The sequence below is a fragment of the Mus musculus genome, chromosome 6 (assembly GCF_000001635.26).
Source record: "Mus musculus strain C57BL/6J chromosome 6, GRCm38.p6 C57BL/6J".
NCBI classification, from domain to species: Eukaryota; Metazoa; Chordata; class Mammalia; order Rodentia; family Muridae; genus Mus; species Mus musculus.
Window position 1 is genome coordinate 105,822,754 of NC_000072.6, and position 26,786 is coordinate 105,849,539.

The 26,786-nt window shown below is 37.0% G+C and overlaps 1 protein-coding gene across 7 annotated transcripts in view; it reads left to right on the forward strand.

The window, feature by feature from the left end:
- Positions 1-26,786, forward strand: part of Cntn4 (contactin 4) — a 1,022,510-nt gene that overhangs the window by 145,122 nt on the left and 850,602 nt on the right. For all 7 annotated transcript variants that reach the window (XM_006506197.3, XM_006506196.3, XM_006506198.3 and 4 more), the window contains exon 2: positions 17,664-17,807. The gene's annotated coding sequence lies outside the window, so the exon portion shown is untranslated. The remainder of the gene's footprint in view (positions 1-17,663; positions 17,808-26,786) is intronic.

Genomic DNA, 26,786 nt, shown 5'->3' on the forward strand with positions numbered 1-26,786 from the left:
TGAGACTATGCCGGGGCCTAGCAAACACAGAAGTGGATGCTCACAGTCAGCTAATGGATGGACCACAGGGCTCCCAATGGAGGAGCTAGAGAAAGAACCCAAGGAGCTAAAGAGATCTGCAACCCTGTAGGTGCAACAACATTATGAACTAACCAGTACCCCGGAGCTCTTGACTCTAGCTGCATATGTATCAAAAGATGGCCTAGTCGGCCATCACTGGAAAGAGAGGCCCATTGAACATGCAAACTTTATATGCCCCAGGACAGGGGAATGCCAAGGCCAAAAAAATGGGAATGGGTGGGTAGGGAAGTGGGGGGGAGGGTATGGGGGACTTTTGGGATAGCATTCTAAATGTAATTGAGGAAAATACATAATAATAATAATAATAATAATAATAATAATAATAATAATTAAAAATGTATATGAAAGTCTATCTCAAAAAGACGTCCTACTCTAATCAGATAAGGGAATACATAGTGATAATTCAGGGCACTGGGTGCTAACTTAATAAGAGAGTCAATACTGCCTCGAATAAACAGGGAAGGCTGGATGGGAGAGACCTTTAAAAAGGTAGACATTGAAAAAAGAAGAAAAAGAAATAACCCACAACTTTATCAGATTTAATTGCACAGTGCAGTAATATGTCCTATAGATTGAACAGAGTATTGTCTAAGGGTGGAACAAGATAGACTATGGCCAGCTTGTGTATGATCACACATCCATAATAGTTAAAAAGGAAATGCTATAGATCAGAACATTTTGAATTTTCATTGTGTGTCTCTGAATTATTGACTTACCTCAGAAAAGTCATAGAAACCTGGGAGAACCTCTCTGCCCTCCTCACAGTCTGATTTTGTAATGATGTAAGGGTCTCTCAGTAGGAATGATCTATTAAAACTCCTAATCTTTTAACACTGAGAACCAAATATTTAATATATAGACCTTTCATGGGGTGGTATTTATAATGTAAACAGAAGTTTCCTCAACAGAGTCAGAATTGCTGTAGATATATTGTGTGATGTTGTGTGATTCTGTAGACTGTCAGTTATCCATAGGAAAATATTGAGAATAAAAGCTGAAAGGGTTTTTTGTTTGCTTGTTTCTTTATTAAAACTTACTTTAAAGGAAGATATATCTGAATAACTTAATTCCTGGTGGGCTCTTTCATTATTGTCATGCATTTTTAAATAAGTTCTTCATGAATTTCGTATGTTCTCAAAATGTGTTCAGTGTGGTGGTTGCTAATGATATGTGAGCAGCAAAGGCCTGAAATGAGTTTTTAGAACGCTGGGAGTTTCAGACACAAAACACACATCAAGATTAAGTACAGCAAAATCACATGAACTATCTTGCTAGGATTCTATATTTTCTCCAGTGAAAGATTTTATATGTATTAAATTCAACAAAATAAATATAATATTATTTTTATAATTTAATTTTTAATATAATTGATAGAATACTTTAAGTCTTATGTTGTGTATGTGTCTGTGCATGTGTGTGTATGTGTGTGTGTTTGTGGTGTGGTAGATCATATATACCTGTTGGACAATGTTGCTTTAGAGAAAGGAAATTATGAAATCAAGTGAGTAAAGAAATTAGAGCAGGTGCTCATGGGAGTGACAAACACAAAACAAGACTAAGTGTGTTGAGAATTTGGTCCAATCTAGTCTGTGTGATGACTCTTATAGACTAAAATAAACCTATGAACATAACTATCTCTAGCAATAAATAAATGCTGAGTACTTAAAATTAAATTTAAGAAATGTATATTTAGTATCCAATACTAGGATAATTATTTAATTGGTAAAATGCTTGCTATGATAGGAAAAGAACTTGTATGGTCTCCAGGATACATGAAAATCCAAAGCAGATGGTGTACACCTGTAATCCTAGCACTGGGAAGGTGGAGGTGGTCAAATAAAAGGGATTCCTTTGTTAGCCAGTCTGTCTTACTTGTAAGTTCCATGTCAGTTAGTGACCTTACATCAAAAAACAAACTGGATTGCATCCAGGTAATGATATGGCTGGCCTCTGTCTTCTGCATGCAATCACATATATGTATTCTTGTACATATATAAACACTCAGCTCATACAAAGAAAGACATACAAACACACACACACACACACACACACACACATTTTGTGTTCAAGGTTTAACCTGTTTCATTTATCCTAATTAGTAACTTTGCTTAGAGCCAGTGAATTGAGAATGAATAAATACCATGTATATGCAGTGTCTACTTTTGCACTAAATAGTCTGTGGTAAATTGAAACTAAAAAAAAAAAAAAAAAAACGAACTGTCAACATTTTAAACATAAGTATTCTTAGATATGGAAGGCAGAATGGAAGGCCAGTTTTTTACATTGGGCATTGTTTTACAAGTATCTTTTGATATTATAGAAGATAATCTAGTATTTGCTACTTGAAGTAGACATGGACTGGGAGTATTCCATATTTATTTAGGAGTTGTGCTGAGTCAAAACAGACATATTTGATATGGTGTTCAATACACATTAATACTTTCAAAGTAACTATGGTGCTAGGTAGTTGGTGCACTGAGATGAATGGAACAGGCAGGTGGGAGAACATGACAATTCATACAGCCCCAGAGGATGATTCTTATTTTCAAAACGCAATGATTAGGTGCACACACTGTGCGGATGATTATCCGTCCTCAAATTAATTTCCTGACAGTTCATATGGCATTGTGTGCTACTGATATTTTTTTTAAATACAGACATTGAAATAAATAAAATGAGAACACTGAGCCTTGGAACTGTTCTGTGTAAGTGTCTGTACAAGGATTTTATGTAAGACAATATACACAATGCATGTGTTTTTGTTTTGAAGAATATTGTATGGTGAAAATTTTACAATTTAACCAAACATCTTACTAATTGAATTTCACTGCATCTTTATACTAAATATGGTATCTCTTTATATTCCCTGTAACTGTTGTGTCACAATCCATATTAATTGTGATGATATTTTAGTGTTTTATGACTTAATAGTACCTGAACTGTTATAGCAAATAATTTATGACAAGATTCTTTTTAGCAGCAAGGATTTATTTTTTTCACATTTATTCCATAATTTAATATCTAACTCAGGCAGTTTCATTTGCCATCCACTCATTACCCTGAAATATTTAACATGATATGTTTAGGATGTAGTATAGTGGTTATAGTCTTTCAGCCATTTACTTATTCAACCTGTTGTAATCTTGACAGTGTATTAGTGGTTACAGAAATAATGATGAAAGAATTTCTAATATCACTGAATCTGAAATCAAGTATTTAACAGGGATAATGCTTCTCGTTTTTTGTCAATAAATCTTTTGAAAAAGAAAATGAATGTTTAGTATTTTCTATAATTGGATTTCATGAATGGTTGTTTTCAAACATCTTCAATTAATGTTTATTTTATAAACGGTTCTACTTTTCATGAAGTACCAATGGTAGCACAATTAATAAATGGCTTTTCAGAAGAAAGAAAGTCCTAGAAATATTGTTGTGTTTTAAATGACCCAACTCATCCCTCTTACCTTGCAGAGTTTTCTGAGCAAAGTGAAACACTAAAAACGCTTGTTTTCAGATTGATTAGATGAGAAATAACCTAGAAAGTGAGCACATTAGAGTCTCAAAGAGATCCATGTCCTCGTTTGTCAGTCTTGGCTAAACATATTATCAAAGTCAATTCAATGGGAGGTTTCAAAGACACACAGGACTGTAATAATGTTAAAGCATTTCTCCTGGTTTTATCATTGCAGATTATTTTCTATAAGTCTAAATGCATTCATATGTAATTTGTTTTTATTTATTTTAAAGTTTATTTATTTTGTTTCATATGTGTTTCTTTTGCCTTCATGCATGTATGTGCATCATGTGTGTATCTGCTGTGTTCAAAGGTCAGAAGAAGATATTTGAGCACTGGTACAGACAGTTGTGAGCTGCCATGTATTCTGCCATGTGCTGAGATACAGAATAATGGAAAAATACTTTCTTAACTTGAGATATTTGCCTAGAAGCTAGCATAATTAACATGAATGATTCTTTCCCATTCCCACTACACAAGTTTGTCTAAGTAATATAGTGTTGAAGAGTTACATTATAAGATTTTAGTAACTTCAACCAAACTTTTTGAACTCCCAACAGGAAAATGATAGAATACTAACACAAGTAGAGTATAAACTGCATCACTAAAGAGACACAGACAAGGGTCTGTAGGAAGTCAGAGGAGAGGAAAATATTTGTCTCTGGGGAATACATTGCAAACTTTCTAGAATGGAAAGAAATTACATTTCCTTAGTTAAGTATGGCTGGCATATGGACCTACTGCGTGGTAAAGCTATTCACTGCAACTAGAGCGAAGGGTGTGAATGTACTCATGGGGAAGTAAAAGTCTTGTGAAAGGGATGTCAGCACCTAGAGGTCAGTTAAGTTCGAGCATCGTGTGGGAAACGAGTGTGACTGTTCCATATGGAAGCATATGCCCATTGTGTCTACAGAATTCACACAGGAATTAGTTTCTCTGGAATGTGGTGCATATGGAAGTCTTTCCACCTGTCCAATATGCAGTGAGCTATGTTGGTAAATCCATGTTGGTGTAGTGAGTGCAATAATCCTTGAGTTACATAGTCTTCACAGGCCTGGATCAACTGCTTAATGCTAAAAAGAAAAAAAATCTAAACATCTATGAAATCATCATGTGCCAGTGTGTATTTATGAAATCAGACAAAAGCCTGTTTCTGCATTAGAGTACATCTGCTCTTCTGGGCCTTGCTGATGTGTGAGGGAGGTGAATCTGCTCCCTAAGAAGGTTAAGCTGTCATCTAGTCTAATATGTACTTAAAATAATGCTGCCAAAGCAGCTGCCCCATGTGACAGATGATGATGGTGATGGATGATGATCGTTTTTAAATCAGTTTTCCTAGAGAAATTGCTATTTTTTTTCTGCTTGAGCTGAGTTGAAGTCTGGGTTGAAAGTTTCTTGTCATATTAAGTATCCTTTTAGATTAAGAAGGAAATTGCTAGAGACTGCATTCCCTGTGACAAAGTGGTTCTAAAACTGAACCATGTAGTCAATGATGCCAGGTTTCTCACTTATGTTACCTGTATCCTGGCAGTCATTTTTAGCTTTGCAGTGTCATCTGATGACAACTTATGTTTAATGGGCAAAAAGCAACCATGTCTAGTCATGATATAGCAGAAAGCACAGATTAGAGATGTTAGAATCTCTTAATGCTTTCAAAGGCTTTTGCCATGTGTTGATATTTAATTTTCTCTACTGATCCCTGATACTTTACTCTTTTTCCTTTCCTTGCTTCCTCCAAAAATCTGAATATACTATCTTTTTTAAATTACTGGTTTGTATCTCTACTCAGTTGCCATCTGAACAGAAGACCCTTTCCTATCTTTATCTCTAGAAGATTCTCTATACCTATTCTCCCCCACTCCTGGTACTGAGATGTGTTGTGTGCCTTCTTTAATGTCTTTGTGCTGGGATGGCAGTGATAAGAGCAAGGACTGAATCTTTCAGTGCTATACACTGCTCACCTATAGATGCTTCTCATCCAAGAAAGATAGATACCTACTTACTAATAGTTCATCATTAGCTATATGCATGGCTCTGAGTATTGATCATAAAAGACTGTATAAAGTTTTCAAGATAAGCACCTAGTTAATGTTTGGCAATAGAGTTAAAGTCAGGCAGTTTAGTTCATTGATCCTCTCTCTCTCTCTCTCTCTCTCTCTCTCTCTCTCTCTCTCTCTCTGTGTGTGTGTGTGTGTGTGTGTGTGTGTGTGTGTATGTGTGTGTGTGTGTGTGTGTGTGTGTGTGTGAGAGAGAGAGAGAGAGAGAGAGAGAGAGAGAGAGAGAGAGAGAGAGAGAGAGAGAGAATATGTGTGTGTATGTATGTGTATATATAAATATTTTAGGAAGTAAGCAACCATGAAAAGGAGATCACCTACTGCAGGTCTACTCTAAGGTATACCATTTTATATCCTATAACATTCTAGAAGAAAGCAACCAACTCTGTTACCATATCGCTAGTACCTGCTGATTTATACCAGTGTTTAGTGTAAGCTGGTTAGAGTCAGCGATTTTCAAAAGGAAATGAAAACAAAGCTTACAGCCCCCCAAATTTATTTTAAAGGCCATAACATTTGTATCTCTTGGGTAAACATGATCAATCAAAGCTCTACAAGCTTAATATGGCCTACTTCTTTAGCAAATATGATTTTGCCTTTGCCATTCATCATATCCAGAAGTCTGGTTGATAAGCTTGAGCTCTCTCTTAGGGTAACACTAAAAACAGGCACTTTGTGCATTGGTAAAGGAAAAAGCCTGTTAAAGTAGCAGCATAAATGTGTGTTCTCCTGATAACATCACGGAGCACATTGCAGCATGTGTATATGAGTGTTGGCTTAGAGCAGTAAAACACAAAAGTATGTTGGAAATGTTGTTGAAGAGCAACTTTGTTTATAAATGAGCTACAGTGCAGATGCTGAAAGAATTCCCTTGCATGCTCCAAATACACAAGGTGTTTACTAATGCTTCTGAAGGCTGCTGCTGAAAACAGAGGCATCCCCTGTGTTTTCTAACAGAAGTACCTTAAACTTTGAGGAAGGATTCTAATAACCAAGACAAAGGAAGCTGATGACACTACTGTTATTTAGGGGGCTGAGTGAGATGTCTGGTAAGAGGAAATTAATACATTGAAAATCAAAAAGTCAAATTACAATAAGCATGCACGATATCCAACAGACTTTCCCTATATGAGGTCACACAAGTCAGCCAAATGGAAATGATCTTGATGCCACTGAGATCAAAGGATAAGAACTTCATACCAGCAAGTAAACATATTTTCCAAGTTATGGCTTTCAAAAGGCAGCAGATAAATAGGGAAAACTTATTCACTTGGGGTTGTAAAACACATTGGGCTGGGAAAAGCATCCAGTTCATGAACTTCAGATAGAGTCAAGTTCAGAGACATGCTGAGGTTTAGGAGAAACACTTGAAAGAGCAGGGGTTGAGCTAGGATTGAGAAAAGGGACTGCAATAAGACATGTGGTTGAAATACACCAGCTGACAAGAGATGAACGGCAAAGAGTGTCTGCCTCAGAATGTAAAACAGGTACTACTGCTGCTTCGTCCCCTCACAGTTTCTCCTCCCTGCCCTGGTATTACAACATGCCCTTGCCATAGATATTTTCTTTGGAAGAACTGAGGAGTAGTCTTATACCTTATCCCCTACATAATGACTGTTCTTATTGAGCCCACTTTTAGATCCCTTTCAAGATCCCTGCAGAGGGATTTTGAATAATTTTCAATTCCTGCTTTGGCTGGGATGTTTGCCAGAAATGGATTTAAGGCAATGGGTGGATGGATTTTAAAATAAGCTAACCCTTAGTATTTTCTAATCCCTTTCTAGTACTTTGTGCGTTTCCCTAAAATATAGTTATTTTTAACATGACCTTGGGTGCTCATAGGTTTTAAAAAGTAGCCTTCTTTATCAACTGAGATATTGTTTAATTTGGCTTTGAATATATATTTATATATCCAATTATTTATATGTGGCTGACTAAATATTTTAGGATTATATCTCATGTAACAAATAGATTTTAGGGGATCTTGGAGGATTTTATACTCCATCAGTGAATACTTTAGGCAGGAGAGAAAGGCCTGATGACTTACCTTTAATATGTGTGTAATTTATAATAAAATTGTCCCAGAACACAAATTTTCTGTATTGTGCTTTCACAGTTACTTCTCTAAAGAACAGAACAATAGCTTGTTTTAAAAAGCAGAGGATGGCCAAGTCGACCATCAATGGGAGGAGAGGCCCTTGGTCTTGTGAAGATCATATGCCTCAGTACAGGGGAACGCCAGGGCCAGTAAGCAGGAGTGGATGGGTTGGGGATCAAGGCAGGGGGAGGGTATAGGAGACATTCGGGTTAGCACTTGAAATGTAAATGAAGAAAATATATAATAAAAATAAATTTAAAAATATCATTTCTACAGTTGAGTAATGTTTGAAATTTTATATATACTTTTTTCATACTTTTTCCATATCCTTTATTTTTGGCTTTAATTTCTTTTCTTTATTTTATTTACATATTTATTTTTTATTTATTTACATTTCAAATGTTACCCCCCCTTTCCAGTCCCCTTCCACAAACCCCCATGCCATCCCCCTACCCTTTGCCTGTATGAGGGTGCTCCTCCACCCACCTACCTACTCCTGCCTCAGCACTCCTGTGTCCTGCTATGCTGGGTCATCAAGCCTCCACAGGACCAAGGACCTCCCCTCCACCTGATGCCAGATAAGGCCATCCTCTGCTAAATATGTAGCAGGAGCCATGAATCTCTCCATGAATCCCAACTGCCCGGTTTAATCCCCAGGAGCTCTGAGGGCTCTGGTTAGTTGATATTGTTGTTCTTCCTATGGGGTTGCAATGCCCTTCATTTCCTTCAGTCCTTCCCCTATCTCCTCCATTGGAATCCCTGGGCTCAGTCTGATGGTTGGCTGTGAGTATCTACAACTGTATTAGTCAGATTCTGGTAGGGATTCCTAGGGTACAGCTATACCAGACTTCTTTCAGCAAGCACTTCTTGACATCAGCGTTTGGTGTCTGCAGATGGGAAGGATCCCTAGATAGGGGTGTCTCTGGATGGCCTTTCCTTCAGTCTCTGCTCCATTTTTTTTTTTTTTTTGTTGTTGTTGTTCTTGTGTTTCTTTTTGACAGGAACAATTCTGGATTAACAATTCTTAGATGGGTGGCTCCATCTCTCAACTGGGGGCTGTGCCTATCTACTGGGGGTGGTCTCTATAGGTTCTATCACCCCTTTGTTGGGTATTTTGATTAATGTCATCCCCTTTGGATCCTAAGAATCTCTTACATCTGTGACTTTCTAGTGGCTACCCCCAGTTCCCTATCCCCAACTGCTATATATTTCTATTAAATTTCCTGACCTTCTGTACTTCTCTCCTGTCACTTCCCATACTTGATCTTGCCACCTCCCGCCCCCTCCCCCCTTCCCTCTCCCTCCCAGGTCCTTCCCTCCCTCTACCTCCTGTGATTATTTTGTTCTTCCTTCTAAGTAAGATTGAAGCATCCACACTTTGGTCTTTGTTCTTCTTAAGCTTCACGTGGTCTGTGAATTGCACTGTGGATATTCTGAGCTTTTGGTCTAGTCTCCACATCTAAACTGAGATTGATAATACCATTTATTTTACAAAGCTGGCTGTAAAGCTATCTATCTGTAAGATAGTTCTAGGAAGGGGTCAGAGACAACAGATATCTGGAGCTTGCTGTCCCTCCAGTCTAAACAATATCTGAGCTTAGAGAGACCTATCTCAAAAATAGAAAAATAAATAAGGTGGCTACCAATAGGTCATTACCTGTAGTAAACCGCTGCCTTCCATATGCATTTGCACCATGCACCCCCAAAACACACAACACACTTAAATACCAAATACTACATATATATATATATATATACATATATATATATATAAATAGATTCCAAAGATTCCTGCCTCCTTATGTACCATCTACTTTGATATTTTGTTTTTAAATGGAGAGTGCCACTGAGTAACATGGGTTTTACATCTATGATTTGGCTACCTGAAGAAGATAATCTGTGATTCTGGAGGTAGAAAATTAAAATTTACTGTGACCTAATTAGATGAACCCTGAAATGAGAATTCTTATATATATATATATATATATATATATATATATATATATATATATATATATATACATACATACATACATATTTGAGACAGGGTTTCTCTGTGTAGCCCTGGTTGTCCTGGAACTCACTTTGTAGACCAGGCTGGCCTCAAACTCAGAAATCTGCCTGCCTTTGCTTTCTGAGTGCTGGGATAAAGGCATGCGCCACCACGTCTGGCTCTCTCTATATTTGTATGTATATAGTATTTATTGTATCACTCCATCCCGAAGAGTAAATAGAAAAGAAATATAGAAATCTTAGTACACTGTCTGGCAAAGTGAATAAGTAATGTTAAGGCTCTCATAGTAAGTTACTGCTTCATATCAGGTTACTACAAACAAAAGGATATTGATAACACTTATGACCTTAGAAGTTCCAGTGACAATATGACTCAGTGTTTCACAGTGCTAAGACTAAATGGACTATTTCCATGAGGGGAAGCTCTGTTTGACTAGATGAAGATGTGATTTCCCTCTTCCCCAGCTTGTTGGAATCATTCATTTCTTTGTGATTGACATTTTAATATATCCTGGCCAGGCAATGCCAGCCTTTATTAACACCCAGAGTTCTTGTGGCTTTGCCATCAGTATGGCACAGTTGCTCATTTCATTGCTTCATGGAAGAAGAAAATATTCTCAGGTTGGTTTTGCTATCTTCAGGAGTATGGGATGAAGAGTATGAGAATAATTCCCAGTAATTTAGCATAGAAACTTTAACTTATTGCTCCCGTTTTCAATGAGATTACTTTAATGGAATCCTTTAAAAAGAAACTTAGTTTCTTTTTTTAAGCAAAAGATGGTCTACATCATAACATATTAATATTGTTATTGCTTGTCTACTGAGTATAAGAAGATGCTTTCAAAGCTACTTTAAAATCCTGCTTCATAATATAGAAAAGAAGGTAAAGAAATGCAGGCTTTCTGGGTGCACTTTTATAATGCAGTCACGGTCCTATAATCTCAGTGCTAATTCCCTCTTATACCTTGAATGTGCCACAAGCAATTTGCAATAGAATCAATTAACATTTGGGAAGTTGAGCATGGCCACCTAGGATATTAAACATTTGTTCCAGGAATACTAATATAAGTCATTGGCATTATATTCCCAAAGTATTACTCAATAAGAACAGAAACAATAAGGGTGTACCAAGCAGAGGTGTAGGTATCTTTTTAGAAACTTTTACGTTGGTGTATGTGACTGTGTGCCTGTGCCTGTGTGTGTGTGTGCCTGTGTGTGTGTGTGCCTGTGTGTGTATACACAGGATACATGTGCATATGTGTGCACATTTTGATTCTGAACTCCCTAACTTCTTTTGAAGACAGTATTTGGGGAGAAAAAAAAAACTTTCAAGGCTGTAGCATTGCATGTATCATATTTGCATAACCAAAGTCATTGATAACGCTTTCAAAAGACGATGAAGCACAAGGATTGCATTCTTCACTCCACTTCTTCATTGGTTACTTGCTGTATGACATTTGCAGATTCTTGAAAAGCGAAGACATGAAATAATGTTAGTTAACTTAATTATAAAACATTGTGGAACTTCTATTGGGGACATGTTTCTAAAATGCACTGCCCTGTTTTTATTTTTATCTGCATGTTTTTGTGGTCCTGAGGCTCTAATCCATGATGTTGAGTGTGCTATGCAGATATATTGCTAAACTCAACCCTTAGCCCTGGCCCTCCTTTTTCAATTGCATTTAGTAGTATTTATGTTTTAGGTCATAATGTATAAGGTTTTCAGGATTCTTAATTTTTTTCCTTATCTACCATGGTTTCTATTAAAAGATAAACTTGGTACCTTGACTGAAGCCCTCACATAAAGCATAAAAATTGAAAAGAGATCATTTTCTCATTTCAAACAATTGTCTAGTTTGATGTAGTTATTTTCAACCAATGTATTTTGTGTAATCGAAAAGGCTTAAACAGGATCTGAGAGCCAGTTCCATGGTCAAGAGTACATACTGCTTTTGGAATACTCTGTTCCCAGTACCCAAGTCAGGAGGCTCATAGCTGTCTGTAACTCTAGATCCAGGAAATCTGATGTCCTCTCCTGGACTCAGAGGACACATTCACTAATGTTTACAAATTAAAATCACACCCCTCCCAACACACACACACACACACACACACACACACACACACACACACACACAAACAGTTAAAACTTAATTAAATTTTTAAACAAACTATTCCATTTTATTTATTTAATTTTACTTATTTTATCCCAAGTTAATATATGTAAGATTAGGAAAGATCTGACTAGGAATAATTTTTACAAAGTCTACATTTATATTCATAGGGATCATGATATTAACTGGCATACCATAGATGCTGGGTATACATTAACATCATGAATAAAGGCATAGCTATTAAAATACTTTCATAAAATAATTAAATTTGCTTTTCCTCTAATATGGTTGGATGCTAAAATATATTTATAATCTTTTATTAAAACTTTAGGTGATACTTTCAGGAAGATATAAAACAGAATTTGTTTTCAAAAGATGTTTGCACCCAACCAATGGACACAGCAGCTGACCCTTGTTGAGTTAGAGGAGGCTGAAAGGAGCCAGAAGGGCAATGTTGTAGGAGGACCAGCAGTCTCAATTAATCTGGACCCTCAAAATCTCTCAAACACTGGACCACCAAACAGACAGCATGCACCAGGTGATATGAGGCCCCCAACACACATACAGTAGAAACCTTCCTGGTCTGTGATCATTCAGAGATGATGTACCTAACCCTCAAATGACTGGAGACCCCAGGGAGTTTAGAGGTCAGGTGGGGTGAGGGATGGGGGCATCTACATGGAGACAGGGTAGGGTCAGGAGAAGGTTTGGAATGTGGAGCCATCAGAGGGTGGCCTGGGGGAGGGGGCAGGGAATGGAATATGGAGTGTAAAAAATAAATTAAAAATAAAATAAAATTTTAAAAAATGTTAGTACTAGAAAGATATAAAAAAAGAATTTCTATAAAATTTTTCAAAATTTAAACAAATACTTAATTCATTTTTCCATATGACTTCTGAGATATTGTTGCTTTATTGATATATAATTTGTAGATATTTATTAAATATTTCTTGTATATCGTACTAAACTTTTTATTAATTAAAATTTAAAAACAGCTTCTTTTCTCTCGCTTTGGTTGCCTTTGCACTGACTACATGAACTTTATTACATAAAAGTAGACAACATAAAGAAAACTAAACGCATTAAAATGATTCATTGGAAGTGAAAGATTAGCTGTTATTTTTTAAAATTTTATCTAATTTTTTTTTCCAGTCCAGATTTTATCCCCCTCCAGGTCTGCCCTCTGACTATTCCACATCCCATACCTCCTCCCTCTAGCTCCATGAAGATATCTCCACCCCCTAGCTCCCACCACACCAGACCTCCCCACTCCCTTGGGCCTCCATTCCTTTGTGGGTTAGATACATCTTCTCTGACTGAACCCAGTTCTCTGCTTTATATGCATTGAGGGCTTCATCTCAGCTGGTGTATGCTGCTTGGTTGGTGGCCCAATGTCTGAGAGATCTTGGGGGTCAAGGTTGGTTGAGACTGCTGGTCCACCCTCCTCCTCAGCTTCTTCCAGGTTTTCCCTAATTTAACCAAAGGGGTCAGCAGCTGATGTCTGTTAGTTGGGTGTAAATATCTGCATCTGACTCTTTCAGCTGCTTGTTGGATTCTTTGGAGGGCAGTCATGATAGATCCTTTTTTGTGAGCACACCATAGAGTCAGTTATAATGTCATGCCTTAGGGCCTCCCTTGAGCTAGATCCCACATTAGCTGTTTTAAATGAACAATGATTGCAACTCTAATACCTGTACTTTACAATGTATTATATGCACTTTAAACCCCATATTGCATTTTACATAGCTAATGATTTAGAATCCGAACTACAGAAAAAATATAAACTTTAAGAAAGGTGGTATAAATACTCCAGTTTTTCCAAGTGTATACTCCCCCAAGAGTCACATTTGATGCTCAAGTAATTTGACTTCTAAAACAAAGTCATCAGGGCATATGTTGAAAATCAGATTGGACAAAGCCAGACTTTTGAAAAATGCTTCCTTTTTAAAATAATGACACTTAGCTTTGAAATACATTCCAATTAGAGACTATTACAGTCACAAAAAAAGGAGCAGATACTATATAAAAAGAAGAGAATCAAAACATAGCGAGAATTGACATAGTTACTCTGAGCAGTATAAATCACTGTTAATTTGAGGTTTCCTGCGGCCCTATATAGTTAGCTGTACCATTGAGTAGATCCTGTGGAGATCCCTAAACAATCCAGGCTGATGCTAGAATAGAAGTTCACTCTTTGAAAACTGACAGAAGGGCCCCATTGTTGACAACATCTACACAGCTCATTGAACATAGAGAAGTAAAGCTGGTGCATGCATGGAGTCTTCATCCATACTTTCTAGACACTGGCAGGAAACAGAAACCTAGACACCAACCCAACCACAAAGCCCTCCCTGGACCTATAATCTGTCTTGCCTACAAGATATGCTGTGGTAATGGTGGTGTGGAATTTGTGGGAGCAGTCAACCAATGCCTGACTAAACTTGAGGATCACTCTATGACAATGAGCCCATGCCCTACACTGCCTACATGGCCAGGAACCAGAGATAGAAGATCTCAGAGACCTAGGGTAAAACCAACCATAACTAGCTAGAAAGAGAGAGGTGAGGATTCCTAATGATATTCTGCTCATAGTTTGGTTCCTTGTCCAGTTGTCATCAGAGAGGCTTCCTCTGGTAGCAAGTAGAAGTGGGTGCAGAGACCCACTGCCAGACATTATGCAGAGAGAGAGTCTAACTTGGAGGTGTCCATCGATCCCTAGGAGATCAGGGAGCCCCATGGAGATGGGGGAAGAAAGACTATAGGAATTAGAGGAAATGAAGGACATGAGGAGAATATGGTCCAACCAAATAAAATAAGCAGGACTCACATGGGCTCAAAAAGATTGAAATAGTAAGCACTGGGCATACATGGGTCTATAGCAGGTCCTCTGCATATATTTTATGGATAATAGCTTGGTGTCTTTGTGGGACTCCTAACAGCGAGAGTGGGTGTATCTCTGGTTCTTTTGCCTGCTCTTGGAACTCTTTTCCTCCTGTTGGGTTGCCTTCTTCAATCTCGATATGTGGGCTGCTGCCCTGTCTTATTGTATCTTGTTTGTCCTGCTTGACTGTTGGCTGTTGGAAGCCTGTTCTGTTTTGAAGAAGAAACAGAGGGGGAATGTATCTGTGGAAGCGAGTAGGTGTGGGGTATCTGGGAGGAGAGTGGAGGAAGGGGAAACTGGCCAGTGTGTCTTGTATGAGAGAAGAATCTATTTTCAATTTTTAAAAATCAGGAAAAAAGAAAAAAAAAGAAGAAAAAAAAGAAAGAAAGTTCCATAGGAAAATAGCACTGTTTCCTAATATATATATATGGCATGGTGCCTTAAGTTTTGAGACTGAACACCAGAAATTAAATCATTACAACATGTGTTTTAGTCAACAAAATAGAGCAAAACAGCCATTATCCCACCAACTGGTTTATATAAGTCTGACATTTCCTTTATCTCTCCTCTGATAAATTCACTTCCAAAGAGCTCTAGTCAGTAATTTTTGATTAATTAGACTACTTACTTGAAGTAGGATGTAACTTTTTATTGCTAAGGAAGTCAGTTTGATCATATGTGCCAAGATTTATTAATTTAACATTTTCAATTATTTTTGCATAGTTGATGATATCTTCTTACTTTCTGATATTTTTCCGTGTCTTCGTTGAATCGTAGGAGGGATTTTTAGTTTATCCTTCGAGTAAGGATGTAAAAGTTACTTCCTAATCACTCATAGGGAATCTTAAGCAGCAGCCAGATGAAATTTTGTATTTGGGATAAAATGTTACTTAGCTGAACTACTGGGTAATGTTGTATTTCTGTCTGTTTAATCATCAGATATGGTCATATTTGTTTTGTATAGGTTTTATCATGTTTGTGAACCTACTACCAATAAGACAACTACCTTCCAACTTCCTTAATCAAAAGTTTATCATTCATTCAATATGCATTATAGCCCTGTATGGGATAACTGAAAAATATTTGTATACTACCAATGTTTTATTTTCCAGATAATACAAAATTATCCATGGTTAAGGATTTCCCATGTTAAATTAAGAAAGTTACTATGCAAGTGTTTTTTAATTTGTAAAGTTTATTTATTCATGGGCATTCAAGAAGTCACAAGAAGAGACTACTCTGTCTTCTTGTCCTTTTTCAGTCTTTGCTTATTCATTGAGGCAGGATTTCTCCCAAACCCAATGCTGTAGCCATCAATCCATTCTTCAGAGTAGCTATTAGTTGGGTGGTACGATCCCTGGCTTCTCCTGTGGATGATGAAGTTGGAGCTCTGGTTTTCAAACACTCTTAAACACAGAGCCATTACTCCAGACATATTTAAAAAATTCAAAACACTTACAATAATAAATTAATTAGAAAATATTCTTTAATATTTGAATTTACAAGGACCTTGCTATATAGACAAGGCTGGCCTCAACCTTGCAGTGGTTAATCTGTATCTGCCTCCTGCATGCCGGGGTTACTGGCATGCACTATCATATTTGGCTTAAAAAAAATCACATGTGATATGGCTGTGGAATGGGATTGGTGGTTATGTACTTGCTGCACAAATGTGAGGACTGGAGTTCAAAACCCAAGAACCCACATAAGTGCTGAGTGGCTGTGGCAATCCAGAAATTCCAGAACAGGCTCACTAAAGCAACTAAACATGTTGGTGGCTCTTGATTTGACTGATAACCTCTGCCTCAATGAAGGAGGTGGGTATGTGTTCAACGATGATTCCTGAATTTAACTGCAGTACTTTACCTGAACAACCACATAACCATATTCCTGTACACATGCAAGCATTCTAACACATGAATACCACATCATACCCATACTCTTCACACATGCAAGCATGCATTCAAACATATGCATACCCCACCACACCCATGCCCACACACATTAAAATGGAAAAAGATAAAGAAAAAAAAAAAACCTAACACATTATACAGTATCTCTGTGAAAGGCTTTAGTGGCAGGACATTGACCAAGAAAAGGTTCTGGGTACCTTATGTTCAAGAAGTTTCTGCAATTTTTATTTGAATTTAATTTGCTACATTTACCATCTGGGATAGAAGCCTGCGTACCAACTATTCCAGGCTGTGCAGTTTCACTTCGAAACAGTTCAGGATTTATATAGACTTAAGGAAATAATGCCGGACAGGTTTGCTTCATTGCTCTCTCTGTTCAGTGGGCTATCTCCCCCTGATGTAGAAGTCGGATGTTTAATTTTCTGGCAGAAGGTATACCTTGAGAATGCCTGGACATCTTCCATTTGTATTATTGTCAGATGTGATCAGATAAATCAGCCTGAGGATCAGTATGTGGGGGACACACGTTGAAAGTGATTTTATTTTTGTCCAATAAGTCCCAAAGTTGCTGTCGTCTTCACTTTATTTTCTCTCTCCCATCTTCTGTGCCATTTGTCGCATGCCTCACAAATCTCATTGTCTCCACTTATTACCAGGTTTTCCTCCAGCTTGAAAAAATGCTCCTCTTGTCCACAGCTAGATTCAGAGTTTTCGCCTTTCTCATCCTCTGTTTGTTTCTTCTTTACCTTTAATGTGGAATAGGAAATGTAGATCCAGGTCTTTCTCTGCAGCATTTACATTTGTTGTAAATTCATCATAGATTGTAAAAAGTAATACAAGAGAGATATCTAAAATATTTCTTCCACCTTCTGCTTTACAACCTCAACTGGAATGACTTTTTAAAAACATAACTGACTCTTTTTCTTCCCAGTTTCATTTGCATAAAAAACTAAAAACATATTTTGTTTCTTTTTCTTTTTCTTTTTTCTTTTCAGATTCATATTGCATTGTTGACAATTCTCACAGGTGAAATTCGGCCAGAGCTCACTTGGAAATTTCTGCAGATTGGTGTAAGAGAATCAGATTCTTCATGCTCAGCTAAAGGAAACAATCCTCGTGGTTCTTATTGAAAAGAAGAGGTAGGTTTCAACACCTTGACCTTGTCTTATAAGCCATGTGATACTGTTTCATGTAGCATGAGAAATGCATGTGGATCTTTTTGAATAGGGTGTTGAGGTTCGTGAATGGTAAAGACAGATTTGAATTGTATTTACCATTCCATATTCATGTCACTTTGCATGGAGTTTACCTTCTTTATATCTATTACACCCCAAAGGACTTTAAATAACAGAAGTTTTTAATACTATAGTAGCTGAAGTTACATTTGTCTACCAGAGAAAGACCATGAAGACAGAGACTACAGTTTCTTCCGTTTAAAAGTTGAAGTATTCATCCCACAGCAGTTAAAGCATTTTCTAATATTCTGGATCAAGGCTTTGCCATGAACAGATCCATAGTCTTGTGATTGCCAGGTGTTATAGTTTCATCTCCAACAACGAAATGATGAACTTGCTACTAAACAAACAAACAAACAAACAAACAAACAAACAAAAAACCCAAAAAAAAACAAATCTGAAAAATACATTCTTTGTTCCTATATTGAATCAGACATTGGATCCAGTTAAAAGTCCTATCTTATGGACGAAAAAAATAATAACAGCAACAACAATAATAATGAATTTTATATATCCTAGCTTTCCAAAATCAATTTAAAAATATTTAAAAATACACACACATACACATATCAAGGTTGGAGAAATGCCTATCAATAAAGTGATTGCCTTGTGTGGCATGATTATCCGAATTCTGATAAGGAACAACAGGGAAAAGCCCGATGTGTTTCTGTAGCCTTGGTCCCAGATTAGTTGATTTTGTAACTTTTCTTATGGTGTCTCTCTTACCGTTTTGCCTCCTTCAGTCCTGACTAAGTCACCAAACAGAAAGCATCCATGGGGCTGACTTAGCTTGTCAGTAGCTGTAACAATTGGGAAAGTAGATCCTCCTGTGGGACTCTGACTAGCTGCCTGCCTTTGGGTCCCTTTCACTTAATTGGGCTGCATTCTCTAGCCTCAATAGTAGATGTGACTAGTCCTACTGCACCTTGATATACTAAGAGTACTTGATATCCCTGGGAGGCCTCCCCTTCTCTGAGGAGAAAAGGGCCATGGGAGAAGGGAAGGTAAGAAGGAGGAACTAGGAGGAGAGATGGAGGGGAAGCTGTGATAGAGATAGAAAGTAAGTTAATTAATTAATGTAGTGTTTGGGATAATGAATACAGGTCACTAGTTAGCTAGCCTAGCTAATTTATGGGCTCTGAGTCAGGTTTCACGATAAAACGATGCCCTAAAACTTGAGGTGGAGCTGAGCTAGCATGATGCATCAGTGAGGAAAACACAATGGCCCCTAAATTTGATTGAAAGATAAAACAACAGCAATTTATTGTCTGAGCTCTACAAGCATATAATGAAACACATGTACCATCCTCTAATAAGTAAGTGTAATAAAAAAACTTTAAAGGTGGGGAGTGGTATAGAAAGTTGTTGTCCTCTGACTCCCTTGTACATTTGCAAACACATATGCATTTGCCTACATAGACACATTGTCTACAATGCACCCCTCCACTCCACAAATTACAGAATATGCCCCCACTGTTTCTTTAGTCACGTGGAAGTCATTTACTGATCACTTTGGTGTTCTTTTCCTCATGATGGATGGTAGGAGGGAACTAGTTACCAAGGTTAGAAGTAAATTTGATCTCTGGTCTTACTGCTGTAGATAAGACTTCAGGCACTATACTGAACATGAGAGGAGAGTAGACATCCTTGTCTTGATTCTAATCTTAGTGGAAATGCTTTCCTCCCCCTAACAGGATGCTGATGACTGGTTTATTGTGCACAACCTTGGGCTCTGTTGAAATGGACTCTCTATCCCTCGTACCTCCATGACTTTTATAATGAAGCAATGTTGGATTTTATCAAAAGTCTTTTTTTACACTTATTTATACTATCATGTGATTTTAAATTAAGCAATTACATTTTAGATATTACATTATTGATGTGTGTATGTTGAACCATTTTTGAGTGAAGCAGCTGACTATATTTTTCTTTTTATATATTTAATAAATATAACTGAGTATTGTCAAAAAAAGATCTGAGTCTAAGATATACATTTCAAAACCACATAGAAAAATACTTTCCACCATTAATTTTCTTTCTTAATCTTCTCTTCATATTCTTTCTTATAACTTTCTTACTCACCTTAAAAATCGAATCTACTTCCACAAAAATGGAAATTTGGTTTCTTAGAAAGGTGTTTTTAAGATGACCTATTAACCCATGTAAGGTCCCATATATCTGAGCCAAGGAGCGGTTATGTGTTAGGACCACATATATTAACTTTTTTTACTTAGTGAGCACTGTTGAAGAATGTATGATGCTTTCTGTGTAAATTGATTCATTGAGTATTTTACCAATGTCACAATATTGGATGGAGAATTCTCAGAAGGATCCTTGTTGAGTTCTAGGAAGGGAAAGACCACTAGCATTATGAATATCTGCCAGCCCATTTGTTAATTTTATTGGCTAAAGTGTTCTGCTATAGCTTCTCCAGTAGGAAATCCAGTGACAGAACTCCAAAAGAAATGCTAATTGCTCTTTTAATATAAACAAACAATACTGAAATCCAATTCATTGTTGTAGAATTTTAAAGGGAAATAAAGTAAGAATCAAATGTGGGTTTTTTTTTTTTTTTTTTTTTTTTTTTTTTTGGCATGGATTTGTTTTGTCTCAAAGAAACAAAGATGCTGCCAAGGGAATTTTCCTTTCAGGGATGTAAAGAGTTTCGAGGAGTGAACTTTGCCTGTCTCTGGAAGATAGCATTCACCTCCTCTCCTGGTGTATGTGCCAAACCTGACAGTGGTGGGGAGTGTAAAAGCTACTGAAAGAACCATTTCCTGAGATGATATTGCCTTTTACTCGAGGAATGAGTAGGTTCCTTTGAATCGGCCTCTGTGTGTTTGGAGGAGGAACATAAATATCTTGTCTCTTCATGGCAAGGGGACTCTTTCAAAGAGGCATTTTCTTTCCCGACAAAGAAATTCACACTGGAGACAAATCAGCAATTTCACAGCTGGTTCGTGAAATTCTAAAATGATGTACACAAATCAAAGCAAGGGAGATTCATTAGAAATGAAAAGAGTATTGAAATTGCATCCCATTTCCTAATAGGATACCTTTCTACAGTTATAGAATATTAAAAGCAAATTACTGTGCTTATATATGGAAATTTGTATTTCAGCCATAACTAAAGACCTTCATAAGAAAGTGGATGTTAAAAACCATAAAATCAAGGGTTGGATATAATTGTGTCTTCAAATTCACCCCATTTTTCTCACTGTTTTAAAATAACTTCTATTGAATTTGTTTTATGTCGCTTTCATACAAGTGCATAATGCATTCTGATTGCTCTTACGAACAACCTTCCTCTTATCATTTTTCTAATCCTGTCAACACTTTCATCTCTCACATTCATGATTTTTGTTTTGTTTTGTTTTTTGTTTTGTTTTGTGACACATTGAGTAGAACTGTGACCATTTGTTGGATTTTGGTTTGGAACTAGCCATTGAAATCAGGTTGGCTTAGTAGAGAATACAGAACTGAAGACAATGACTGCTGCCCCTGTCATACCTGATTTTCTCAACATCCCATAATTCAAGAAGCTTGACACCAGAAAATCAAATAACCCCATTAAAAATGGGGCTCAGAGCTAAACAAAGAATTCTCACCTGAGGAATACGGAATGGCTGTGAAGCACCTGAAAAAATGTTCAACATCCTTAATCATCAGGGAAATGCAAATCAAAGCAACCCTGAGATTCCACCTCACACCAGTCAGAATGGCTAAGATCAAAAATTCAGGTACAGCAGATGCTGGCCAGGATGTGGAGAAAGAGGAACACTCCTCCATTGTTGGTGGGATTGCAAGCTTGTACAACCACTCTGGAAATCAGTCTGGCAGTTCCTCAGAAAAGTGGACATAGTACTACCAGAGGACCCAGCAATACCTCTCCTGGGCATATATCTAGAAGATGTTCCAACTGGTAAGAAGGACACATGCTCCACTATGTTCATAGCAGCCTTATTTATAATAGCTAGAAGCTGGAAATTACCCAGATGTCCCTCAACAGAGGAATGGATACAGAAAATGTGATACATTTACACAATGGAGTACTAGTCAGCTATTAAAAAGAATGAATTTATGAAATTCCTAGGCAAATGGATGGACCTGGAGGGCATCATCCTGAGTGAGGTAACCCAATCACAAAAGAACTCACATGATATGTACTCACTGATAAGTGGATATTAGCCCAGAAACTTAGAATACCCAAGATACAAGATACAATCTGCAAAACACATGAAACTCAAGAAGAACAAAGACCAAAATGTGGACACTTTGCCCCTTCTTAGAATTGGGAACAAAACACCCATGGAAGGAGGTACAGAGACAAATTTTGGAGCTGAGACGAAAGGATGAACCATCTAGAGACTGCCATACCCGGGATCCATCCCATAATCAGCCTCTAAAAGCTGACACCATTGCATATACTAGCAAGATTTTGCTGAAAGGACCCAGATATAGCCATCTCTTGTGAGGCTATGCCGGGGCCTAGCAAACACAGAAGTGGATTCTCACAGTCAGCTAGTGGATGGATCACAGGGCCCCCAATGGAGGAGCTAGAGAAAGTACCCAAGGAGCTAAAGGGGTCTGCAACCCTATAGGTGGAACAACAATATGAACTAATCAGTACCCGCTCCCCACCAGAGCTCGTGTTTCTAGCTGCATATGTATCAGAAGAGGCCTAGTCGGCCATCATTGGAAAGAGAGGCCCATCAGTCTTGCAAACTTTATATGCCTCAGTAGAGGGGAATGCCAGGGCCAAGAAGTAGGAGTGGGTGGGGGGGGCGAACTGGAGGGGGAGGGTATGGGGGGACTTTTGGGATAGCATTGGAAATGTAAATGAAGAAAATACCTAATTAAAAAAATAATTCAGAAGGATGAGAGAAGGCTCAATAAGTCATTCAAGAATCAGTGATCAGCCAATTTCAGACCTGGTCTTGTTCAAACCCAGTGCTGGTAGCCACAGCTGTTACTTAGTAAGTTATGATGAATCCCCAACCCAAGATAGTTGTACATAGATTTATAAAAATACCCATAGCTTTCTGAAGTGAATTATTCTGTTGTCTGACCACCAGAGTGAACTTTCTTGTATTCTTAAGAAATGCCACATTATTGGTTTTAATTTTGGCAACTACAGTTCCAGAGGAAGAGGATGGGGACTTTATGTTTCTGCAATGATCTGTACCTATTCCATTGCTCAAAATATTTTTTTTTCTGGATGTTCTTGACACTTGCGCTGGCGTTACTCGAGAGGAGATGTTGAGTTGGGAAGAATCACATTCAGGAATTTATAAGATTTACAGCCTTCGCATTCTGCAAGACAAAAATAATGTTATCTGTGCTGTTTTGTTTGTTTGTTTGTTTTTGATGCTTAGAGAAGGAAGAGAGTCCATTAAATTTGTTTTCATGCTTTGTGTTAAAAAAGAAAATAAATACATTTATTATAGATCAGTTTCAGAGATTTCAGAATCATTGTTAGGTCTAAAAATATACTTTTAAATACTATATAAAAAATATATATGTACTAGTATGAACATTTGTGTTATATATATATATATATATATATATATATATATATATATATATATATATATATATATATATGTCTGAGTTAAAATAGGAACCTATTAAAATTACCAAGGGAAAATACTTTTAACGTGCAGAGAATATTCCTCAGTTACTACCTCTAATTTGTATATCTCAGGAGAATAGGAATTCAATGGTGTATGTAGACCTGTTGCAAGAATTAATTTGGCGAGTACTGAATGTTTGATAAAGTTCATAACCACGGTTTACTGGTGGATTTGTTTTACAAATTGTGTTTTTGGTTGCTGTGTTTTGTCTATTATCTATCATTGGGTATTATCCACCACCTATCACCTACATATTTTTCTTTCTTTTTATCTACATCTGTCTATCTGTCTCTGTTTCTTTTTATCTATATCTATCTATCTGTCTCTATCATAGACAGATAGATAGATATAGATGTTATCTATACACCTATACATTTTTAACATCTATATATTATCTACTATCTATCTATCTATCTATCTATCTATCTATCTATCTATCTATCTACCTACCTATCACCAGTTCTTTATCTATAAAAACAGTAACAAACCACTCACAGAAAAATCTAATGAATACAGGTTCTATAATCCTTTTTCCTCTTTTGTGGTTTGTATCACTGCAAAATAACAGCATATATAAAGAAAAAAGTTGTGGGATTCAGAACACCTGAATCCTTGCTATTTACTTCCAAGTTCCTTTTAGAATAAGTAACTCACTGCAGTTTCTCCTCTTCTGAAAACATAGGAGATAGGAAAAATTAGATGGCTACTTCTCTTGTGATCAATGGAATTCTCTACTGGCCTACAAGGTAGCAAGAGCATGCAGTGTCCCTGTGACAATGCAGCCAAGTATATGCATTTGTTGAAATGTTGGATGCCTTTATTTTCCTGTCTCTAAATGAACTGGAATACCTTCAGAGAAATAAATAAACAAAAAGTTCCATGTTGAATTCTCAATGGAGAACCTTTCAAATCGGTAAAAAAAGTTTTCAAGGGGTGCCCTTCATAGGAGAACAGAAATAACCATACATTAGAAGAATTAGTGCTCTGAGGCCTTTGTTTAATCAGTGGTTAGTTTGCTGGTGATTGCACAAATTCACTACATTAAATTTAATCAGGAATGTTTCTGGCAAGGGGTAGCAAGCTTACTGATTAATTCATTTATATTCCTGAAATAAGATATGTTCTCCTGGATGAGTCTCTTCAGCTTGGCAAGTACACAGTACACATTTCAGCATCTCTAAATGGCTCTTTGTTCACAGTGCCAGTCTAAGCTGAGCACTGAGTACTGATTAGCTTGGCTGACTCAGAAGGAGAGACAGGAAGTGGCACTGTTTGAGTTCATCTCTGCAAAGATCATCAAAGTTCGGTGTGTAGGTGTCTGTAAATACTTCAGGGTTCTGGCACAAACTCTTGGAGTTGCCTTCAGCAATCAGCCAAATATGCCTGGGGGTGGGGGTGGGGTATCATGATAAAATGAGATGTTCCAAAGAATGCTGCTTTCTTCAATGCAGCCACTCAGTGAAGGCAATTGTGTCTATGGTGTAGCAGGTTATATTCAAATTATTATTTAATGGATTTTAAGATTCATTCCCTTATTTTAAAAAAGAAAAATGTAACACTGGAGTTGACTGAAATTTAAAAGGAAAATAAGTTTTAATAATGTATTGAACTGCAGTCACTCATTTGTCTCAGAGATCCAGAGAGCTATAGATAGAGAGGAAGGGAGGAATATAAAGAACATATCTAAAATCATCAACTATAAATCTGTTATTGGGCTCTAGGTGTAGAAACAGGTCAGAAGCACATACTGTGATATACTGTAAGCCTTCTGTGTTCACAGATAATATTCATGGGATCTTTCAAGAGGATTATGTGATACAGGTTTAGTTGATACAGTGTCTGAGCATATGCATTTAGTCATGATGATAAGGAGGAAGGGGTATATTCACTGTCATCATTTTGTATCAGGAACCATGTGATTTGTTGGAGGAAGAGTGAAGGATAGTATGACATAAAATGAGGCTACTACTCTTCTTGAGAGCCCTAGGGAGAGCAAGTTTGACTCAGCTCCATTTGAGCTGTACATTTCTCATAATTCAGATCCCATTGTCCATCTTGGAGGGAAATGCATTACATACGACTCATCAGCCTCTGGCCTATGCAAGGGACTAGTTCCCACACAGGGTTGCAAGTGACCATTGTTCCTGCCTAAAGTACTACTTCCAAGGTTTAACGTTTCTATGGTTTTGCTTTCTAGAACTCCTAGCCACTTACAGTGATACTTGTGAACTTAGGCATGCCTTAGTTCTAATGGCATTGTAACACAGAGAGGCATGTCTTAGCTCTGATGACATTGTAACAGAGAGAATACAATTCATAAAACTACATATATTAATTTTGTAACCTGTCTTGTGCTGATTTCTAAGGAATATATTTTCTGTTATAAGAAACAAGGGTGAGTGAGGTGGTTTCGTCAGCACCTTGAATTAAATGCAAAATAACATCATTAGCCTAGATAATGCTGTTAGTGCCAGCACAGCACCATAAGTAGCCATGCTTGTTCACACCTGGGCTCTAATCGTGACTCATATGATGAATGCATTCTTGAATGAACCTCATATTTTGTGACTGTACTTATTATTTTGAATGTAATAACATAAATTCATATCCTGACCATAAAGTAAAAATCCATAAGACATTTGCCTCAATTTCTTCATTTTTTTTCACTAGGGTTCATAAAATTGTTTACATCACAGATTACAAAAAGTTAAAATATATTCATATTAACAATCTTCTATAAGTATAATCACTATTAATATCTTTTGAAATGATCATTACATCTATTTACTTATTTATATTGTGTGCCTATATGCCAAGGTACTTGTGTGTATATCACATGTTGAGGAATTTAATTCTCTTTTTTGTCCATTATGTAATTCTAGTGGATTGAACTCAGGGCCTCAGGCTTCTTCGTAACTGTCTTACTGGCCATTTTGTATCCACATCACCAACTCACTCAGAAAAGTATTAGGTTGTTGAAGAGTAGAACACTACAATTCTATAAGGTGAACAATTTTTGAGCATTTTGGCTTGCTCTGTATATATCCTGCTTCTGGGTTTGCTACACTGTTATTTTGCAGCAAAATTGTCATTGATGTTGTGCAGTGTGGAATATGGCTTACTTGATTTTCAATATAAGAGCCAGGCACTACCTCTGACTGAAGAATTCTGTATAACAATTGCATGTACAAATTATTCAGCAAATATATTTCTGCAATCCATAAATACATCATCCTATTTCTTGCTAGTA